The following is a 9,164-nucleotide window of genomic DNA, read 5'->3' as shown; positions in this document are numbered from 1 at the left end:
GTAAATGTTTTAAGTCCTCTTCACTTTCAGCAAGCAAGGTTGTATCATCTGCATATTGCAGGTTGTTAATGAGTCTTCCTCCAATCCTGAGCCATCCTCACAATCATGATTATGTTTGATCCCATTGTTGCAGCCAATTAGTCAATCCATCGCATTTCTTTTTATTGCTGACACTCTACTTTACCAAGTGGGATGTTCTTCAGGGATTGGTCCCTCCTGATGACATGTCCATCCTTGTTTCTAGGGAGCATTCTGGTTGTACTTCTTCCAAGACAGATTTGTTCATTCTTCTGAAAGTCCATAATATATTTAATATTGTTTATCAGGAACATAATTTAAAAACATTTGTTCTTATTTGGTCTTCCTTATTCATTGTCCAGATTTTGTATGTATATGAGGTGATAGAAAATACCATAGCTTGTGACTTGTTCTTAGTGATCAATTTTTTGGAAATTTCCTTTATTCTAATGGATAACCATTTAGCTGATATTCCAATATAGGAAACAGCATTAATTTTTTTGCTAGACCATGTGGTGTTGTGTGATAATGCACTGGGCTGCAAGGTTGGTGGTTCAAATTCACCAGCTGCTCCCTGGAAACCCTGTATAGGGTGGCTATGAGTCAGAGCTGACTCGGTGGCACTTAACAACAACAACAACAACAACCTTCTAAGAAACCAAGACATTTTATAGCACATGTGTAATTTGTGTAGTAATTTTAGTGAAATCATATATTTGCAATGAGATAGGTAGGTAATTTCCCATAACTCTTTCCTTTCCAGATTGATACTTTAAGAGCAGATGCAAATATTGTGTTTCTGAAATGTTTTTATTGTTGTTAAGTGCTGTCAAGTCGGTTCTGACTTATAGTAACCCTGTTCAGAGTTTCCAGGGAGTGACTGGTGAGTTTGAACTGTGGACCTTGTAGTTAGCAGCTCAGTGCTTATCCTATAGTGCCACTCGAGGACCAAATAGAGTTGTGTTATTGTGTTGGATCCATGCATATGCATTGGCAGTTGCAATTCATGAAATGGTACAGCAACTGCTATAAACATTACCTAGCTATCAATTTATCTGAACAAAACAGTAAAGATGCTGTCTACTGAAGGATACAACGATTGAACTAACCTAAGTATTTGATCGGGAATGACTGCCCATCTTGTCCTTCCTCTAATAATTGAGTAAAGTAATATAGGACTACCACTACCTGAGAGTTAATGGTAAGTTTAGTTAGGGAAGAATGGTTATGATTTTTCATACTGAGAAACTATATTGTTACAAAGACTAAGGCCAGAAAGGGCATTTCAAATGAGGAAAATGGAAAATGACTTGAGGACTAGGACTACTGAAAATTAGTAAGTGACTCTTAAAATCAGGGTCACGTTTTGTTCACTTTTATGTCCCTGAGACTAGCAGAGATTATCATTAAAATGGTTTGTTGTTGTTAAGTGCTGTTAAATTGGTTCTGATTTATAACGACCCTGTATAGGATTTCCAAGGAGTAGCTGGTGGGTTTGAACCTTGTGGTTCACAGTCTAGTGCTTATCCTACAGCACCACACCAGAAGTCCATTTAAGATGTTAGCTATTGTAAAAAATGTGTGCAACAATGTAGTGAAAAGTCAGAAACTCGGGATCAAACAAATCCATGTTCAATCTTGGCTCTCCCACTTTTTAGCTTTGTGTCCTTGGAAAGATGACTTAATCTCTCAGTTCCCTTGTATGTAGAAATGAGAATAATATTTATTGCACAGTTTTTTATGAAGATTGTATGACATCTTGAGTAGAATGTGATGATTTGTTTGATGTGTAGATTTTTGATGAATAGAGATCGATGTTTCAGTTTTTCTATCTATGAGGGTCTTTGCTTTTAAAATTGGTTGTGAATGATAAAATAATAACAAGCTGTCTGCATTGGACCTAGAATACACAAATTTGTATAAAACGGTCACTGAAGTTTTATTTATACAGTAGTTTTGAAAAAGTATAATAAAGTAGGAGGAATTATTCTACCTTATTTGAGACATAGTAAATGTCTACTGTAAAGGAGCTCAGGTAGAATAGTGGGTTATGTGTTGGGCTGCAAACTGCAAGGCCAATGGTTCAAATCTACCAGTCACTCCACAAAAGAAAGATAAGACTTTCTGCTCCCATAAAGATTTACAACATCAGCCTCAGACCATACACAGGGTTGCTATGAGTCAAAACCGACTCAATGGCACATAAACACCACCCCCACTCTAAATAAGGCAGTGTGGTATTGGAGAATGGATAGACATACAGATCAGTGGAATAGAGAACCCAGAAATGTTGCTGTTGTTAGATGCCATAGAGTCAGTACTGACTCATAGCAATCCTATGCACAACAGAAGGAAACACTACCTGGTCCTGGGCCAACCTCACAATTGCTGCTATGCCTGAGCCCATTGCTGCGGCCACTGTGCCAATCCATCTTGTTGGGGGTCTTTCTCTTTATTTCCAACCCTCCATTTTATCAAACATGATATCCTTCTCCAGTGAATGGTCCCTCCTGACAACATGTCCGAAATATGAGAGATAAATTTTGGCCATCCTGGCTTCCAAGGAACACTCTGGCTGTATTTATTCCAACACAGATCTGTTGGTTCATTTGGCAGTCCATGATACTTTCAGTATTCTTCTCTATGGTTTTCCTTATTCACTGTCCAAATTTCACATGCAAATGTTGTTGTTGTTGTTAGGTACCGTCGAGTCAGTACCAACTCATAGTGACCCTATGTACAACAGAATGAAACACTGCCCGGTCCTGGGCTAACCTCACAATTATTGCCATGCTTGAGCCCATTGATACTACCACTTTGCCAGTCCATCACTCTGGGGGTCGTCCTCTTTTTCTCTGATCCTTCACCTTACCAACATGATATCCTTCTCCAGTGACTGACCATATGTCTGAAGTATGAGAGACGAAGTTTGGCCATCTTGGCCTTCAAGGAGCGCTCTGGCTGCACGTCTTCCAAAATGGATCTATTGGTTCTTTTGGCAGTCCATGGCACTTTCAATACTCTCCTCCAACACCATAACTCAAAAGCATCAATTCTTCTACAGAGAGTGCAATTAGCTGAAGGGAATTGGCACCTTGATTTTTAATTTTTTGTTGTGACAAACATATGTAATAAAGCATTTAGCATTTCAACCATTTTTACATGTATAATTCAGTGACATTAATTACATTCATCTGTTGTGCAAATCTGTTGTTATTTTTAAGTGCAGTTGAGTCAGTTCCGACTCATAGCAACCCTGTATAAAGTTTCCAAGGAGCAGCTCGTGAGTTGAACCTCCAACCTTGTGGTTCAAACTGACTTTGCAGTTCAGTACATTAGCCCACAATGCCACACCAGGACTCCTTAAGTCTATTCACTTCCAAATTTTTTCCTCACCCTTAACAGAAACTCAGTGATCATGCAGTATTTGTTCTTTTGTGTCTAACTTCATTTACTCTACCTAATATTTACTTGGTTCATTCATGCATCAGGACATCATTTCTCTTTATGAGTAAATAATATTCCATTGTATGAATATACCACATTTTGTTTTTTCTCTCATCTACAAACCATGTTTCAGATTGAAGGGGAAATTTAGATTAGAAGAAAATTTTTGGTTGGAATCCTGGAAGTTATGGACTTAGGTGACTTTAAAGAACAACTTGAGCTCAGTATAAATAAACAGGTGAGTTTGAAACATACTACTTCCTCCATGACCTCCTCATGGCTTTGCTCTAGCTTGGGCATAATGGTAATCTAAAGTGATTATTGGAGTCCTGGTGTGGTGCTGTGGGTTAATGCGCAGGACTGCAAAATTGCTTTGAACTGTAAGGTTGGTGGTTCAAGCTCACTAGTCTCTTTTTGGAAACTCTATACAGAGTAACTCTGACTTGGAATTGACTCAATGGCACTTGACAACAACAAAAACAAAAGTGATCATGTGAATTTAAATTTTATCTAGACAGTACTGGTCAACACTGAATGGCAGCATGTAACTTTGAATGCCCCAATTAATCCATCACTTGTGTCCTGAGATTTCAGTCTTGTAAGTGGTGAAAAATATGGTCCATAGAAAGAACTCTATTCTAGAAATCTGTATTTGACTTGAGTCTGGATTCTTTGGGGCTCCATAAGAGATTTGGGCTAGTTGACTTTTAGAGTTTTATCTAGTTTTCAGGTAGGCCTCTCTTTGTGTATTCCTTTTAAAAAATTCTTCATGTACATTTTAATCCCGTAAATCTTAGAATAATGCATCACAGAGGATATATTTGGGGGAGGGACTCCATGGGTAAAGTGCTGAAGAATTACTGTGATTTTTTGATGTGGAGATATCACTTCCTCCAAATCTCAAAATTATGAAAGTGGATGTTAAGTCAAGAAATTACAAGTCGAGCTTTCTATTTGGGAGCTGTTTTGTACTGTTATACTATGAACCCAATGGTTGATTTTTTTTTTTTTTTCTGTTAATAATAAGATCAGAAAACTGGGTTTGCTCCAAGGATGATTTATTGTAAAATATGATTTTTTTCCTCAAGTACTTTTGAAGTTCTTGGTTTAACAGAGAAGTGTTAAATTCAGTAGACAGTTCACATATATGTGCCATATTTAGGTTTCTTAGAATAAGAACATAAACTGTTGCCCCTAGGGTATCGCTCAAAAAAATATTCCCTTGATGTTTCTAGGACTTGACAGAACCAGGCAACATCCTGTTACTTCTGAAATGATGTTTCTGGGCTTTGGTTTTCAAAGGAGAATGCTTTCAAAATAGAGTGAGTGTGTAAGCCCTTTTCCCAGGGACCTGCAAACACTTGTCAGTTTCTTGTGAGGGAAACAAGAGGGCTAGCACTCCTCTTTCCCATTCTATATTCAAGGTCCTAATACTTTGAATTGACTAGTTCAAGGTCTCTCTTCTCTGTCTACTTAATCAGATTTCCTCTTTTGAATGAGAACTTTTGGTATTTGACATTTGAGTAAAATGGTGAATGGGTGAACAGATGGAGAACACTGAATAAATCTTTGATGGAATTAAGTCCCAGAAATCTGCAAGGATAGGTTTGGTGAGGGACCCTTGACTGGTACTCAGGAATTGACTATACTTGGAAGGTTTTAAGGCTAAAAATCCTTACTCAATTTTATAGAAATAGCTGAGTACATTGATTTCACATATACTTACTGATTTGAATGTTTACCTCTTAGCATACAGGTGAGCTGGGCTGCTTCACAAGCTAAGTGCTTAGATAGCTGAGGGTTTTTGTGTAGTTGATGTCACAGAAGGGTAATATATACAGGCCTCATTTAGAATTTAGAATTTACTTCTAGCTTCTGACCAGGACAACTGGTAGGGTTAATATAACATGGTGGACTAAAACTCTTGATAGATTAGACTGCTCTTCCCACAGAAATAAATGCCTTTAAGAAAACTAACTACTAGGATTAGGAAATGACTTGATGTCATGTTTCTTGCTATTTGAGCTCATGTTTCTGGCTATGTGTTTTTTTTAATATAGATAAAACTACTTGAACAGGTAAACCAGTCAGCTTAAAGAGTCCCTGTTTTGTCATTGCCAACCTTTAACTTTGACAATCACTTTTGCTTTGAATTCTCTTTCTGTCTGTACTGTTTAAGGGAGGGACAGACAATGAGTTGTTTGTGTTTTTCTTTCTATGAGTTTGCTAGTCTATATCTTCTGGTCAATTAAATTCTTAAGGTCAGTTTCGTTCTTGAATCATGTATTATCCCTGTTCAGGAATTAATCTTTACATGACATAGAGAGTAGAGTAATGTTACAAGGAGACTCAATGACTTTAAATGTGCAGAAACCTTGTAAAGATTTGACTTGCTTTCATTAAGACATTTTAGTAATTATTAAAGGATCCCAGTTGGTTCTGCAAGATATGCCCTGGATTGCTAACCACAAGGTCAACAGTTCAAATCCACCAGCTTCTCTACAGGAGAAAGATGAAGTTGCCTACTCCTGTAAAGATTCACAGTCTTGAAAACCCTTATATAGAAAGGGTTGCTATGAGTTGGATTCTTCACAATGACAGTGGGTGGTAAGTAGGTAGCAATTATGAAGAAAGTGAAGATTGTTGCTTTGAGATGTCCTCAATTTGTTCTAACAATGAATTTTATGATGAAATGGACCGCAGTGATGTGTCACTGTGAATTGTGGGTCTATGCATCTGATCAACTGGATAATCTTTTCTGTTACCGTGACTTGTTCTTTGCTGTGTAGGAACAGCATATCTAGTTCAAGACCTTAATTTTCATTCCTACAGAATACCTCATTAATTACTTTTTTATAAAACAAGTGAATTTTCTCAGGTCCATTTTTATTCTTACAAAGAATTGTTTTCCTAAAACAATTCTTTGTAAGAATAAAAATGGACCTGAGAAAACCAGAGCATTTTTAGGAAAATTTACTCAGTTGTTTGGGAGCTATCCAAATGCAAAAACACAAAAAGTATTTGTCAGCCATTCAAAAAATTATTCAAATCTCTGTTGTACTCAGAAACCTTGAAAATAGATCAATTTACATATGACATTTATTATAGTTATTTATAGCTTGATTTACAAAATATGCTCAGCATGTGAACTTGATGTATGCATACTAAAAGAATGAATACTTAAAGGAATGTTTAGCCGAAGATAAAATTGAAAATGAATTCTTGTTCAGACATTCTTGGGCAAAATGTGATGAATGTGGGTCGAGTCGGTTCTGACCCATAGCGACCCTGTATAGGGTTTCCAAGGAGCAGCTGGTGATTTTGAATCACTGACCTTGTAGTTCAAATGGCTTTGCAGTCTGGCTCATCAACCCACAGTGCCACACCAGTTCCCCAAAATGGGTTATACCTCAACATAAAGAAAACAAAAATCCTCACAACTGGACCCATAAACAACATCGTGATAAATGGGAAAAAATATTGATGTTGTCAAGGATTTCCTTTCACTTGAGTGCACAGTCAATGCTTATGGAAGCAATAGTGAAGAAATCAAATGATGTATTACACTGGGAAAATCTGCTGTGGTCATTAGCCATTGTTGCTATTGTTGTTAAGTGCTGTCGAGTTGGTTCTGACCCATAGTGACCCTGTATAGCATTTCCGAGGAGTGACTGGTGAGCTTGAACTTCTGACCTTGCAGTTCAAACAGACTTTGAAGTCCAGCACGTTAACTCACAGTGCCACAACAAATCAAAAAGAACAATGAGATATCATCTCACACCAATAATAACAGTGAAATAAAAAACAAACAGAAAGCAACAAATGCTGGTGAGGTGTGGGACACTCCTACATTGTTGGTGGATAAAATGCTTCAGTCATTCTGGTGCTTCCTCAGAAAGTTGGAAATAGAAATACCTTATGACCTAGCAATCCCTCTACTTGAGATGTATACACAAGAAATATGAACCAGAACATGGATTGATATATGCATAATGATGTTCATCACAGCACTATTCACAATAACAAAAGATGGAGACAGCCCAACAATGGAAGAATGGATAAACAAACTTCAGTACATATACACAACAGAATACTATGCAGTGTTGAAGAACAGTGATGAATCTGTGAAACGCCTCATAACTTTGATGAACCCAGAGGACATTTTGCTGACTGAAATTAGTCATTAACAAAAGGACAAATATTTGTTTGAGACCATTATTGTAAAAGCTAAGAAAAGGTTTCCATATTAAAAAGTAACATTCTTTGATGGCTACCAGGGGTGTGAGGAAGGGGAGAGTAATTCACTGGTTAGAGGATAGACATGCTAGCTCTGGTGATGGGGAGGGCAGTGTACAAGGAGAGAGAAGTCAGCAGAAAAATAAAAAAGATAGGTTAAGACACAGGGAGGTATGCATGGGCTAAAGGGGATAGAGGTAAATAATGATATACACACAACCTTGGAACAATGATGCTCTGTGCATAGATACATGGATTGAGACATAGGCTGAATGGGTAAAGGAGGAAGAGTGGGATATATGTATTTATATATACCACAAATATATGAGAGTTTGAAAGAGGAAAACAAATAAATACAAAAAAAAATTCTTTGATGGTTGCTAGAGGTGGGAGGGAAGGAAGAGTAGTAGTTCACTGGCTACAGCAGACACATGTTAACTCAGGTAACAGGGAGGGCAATATACAAGAAGGGGAAGGGCAATATACAAGAAGAAGGAGGTTGGCAGAAAATGATGAAGACAGGCGAAGACACGGAGGTATACAAGGGCTAAAGGGGATAGAGGTAAATAATGATATATAGACAACCTTGAAACAACACTGTTCTATGGGTAGATACATGGATAGAGACACAGAGAATGGGTATGGGAGGAAGAGTGGAATATATATATATATATCTCCCACATAGATATAAGAGTTTGAGAGAGGATATTAGCACATGAGTCTTTATTTTTCTCTGAAAACACCATTATGAATGTGGTCGGGCATATAGCAGACAAAATGATGAAAACTTCTTAGATATTATCAATCATCTGAGGCAATGAGTAGCTGTACCTGGAGGTTCAGAACCATAGTCTCAGGGGACACCATGGACAATTGGCATAACATACATAGTTCACAAAGACAATCCTACTTGGATGAGTAGTGTCTGGGATATTAAAAGCTCATGAGTGGTCCTCTAATGTACAGCTATTGGTCTTTCTGTTTTCAGAAGAAAGAAAAGTGACAAGAATTGAAGATGCTTGGAATCAGTAAACTAATGGAACATGTGAGCATCATTCTCCATGACTCTGAAACCAAAATAGGTGCTGCCCAGGTACCATTACCAACTGTTTGGAAAGGGATCACATGAGAAGGCCCCAGACAGGTGGCAGAATATGTGGAACAAAACTCAAAACTATTAAAATAAAAGACCTAGCTTACGTCAGAAAGAGACTATGGCCATAAGGTCTGGAAATGATCTCACCCTTGTGGCACAACTTTCAGCCAACCAGAAGATAGTTACATAGGGGGAACAACAACACTAGTAAGGTATGCTCACCATGAAAAGGGCAACATTTTCCTAAGCACAAAGTTGAGAAGGGATTGTTGTTAGGTGCCATCGAGTCTGTACCGACCCATAGCGATCTTATGCACAGCAGAATGAAACATTGCCTGATCCTGGGCCAACCTCACTACTGTTGCCA

This window comes from Chrysochloris asiatica, unplaced genomic scaffold (assembly GCF_000296735.1).
Source record: "Chrysochloris asiatica unplaced genomic scaffold, ChrAsi1.0 scaffold00011, whole genome shotgun sequence".
NCBI classification, from domain to species: Eukaryota; Metazoa; Chordata; class Mammalia; order Afrosoricida; family Chrysochloridae; genus Chrysochloris; species Chrysochloris asiatica.
The sequence above is the reverse complement of the archived record's forward strand: the minus strand, read 5'-3'. Positions refer to the sequence as shown.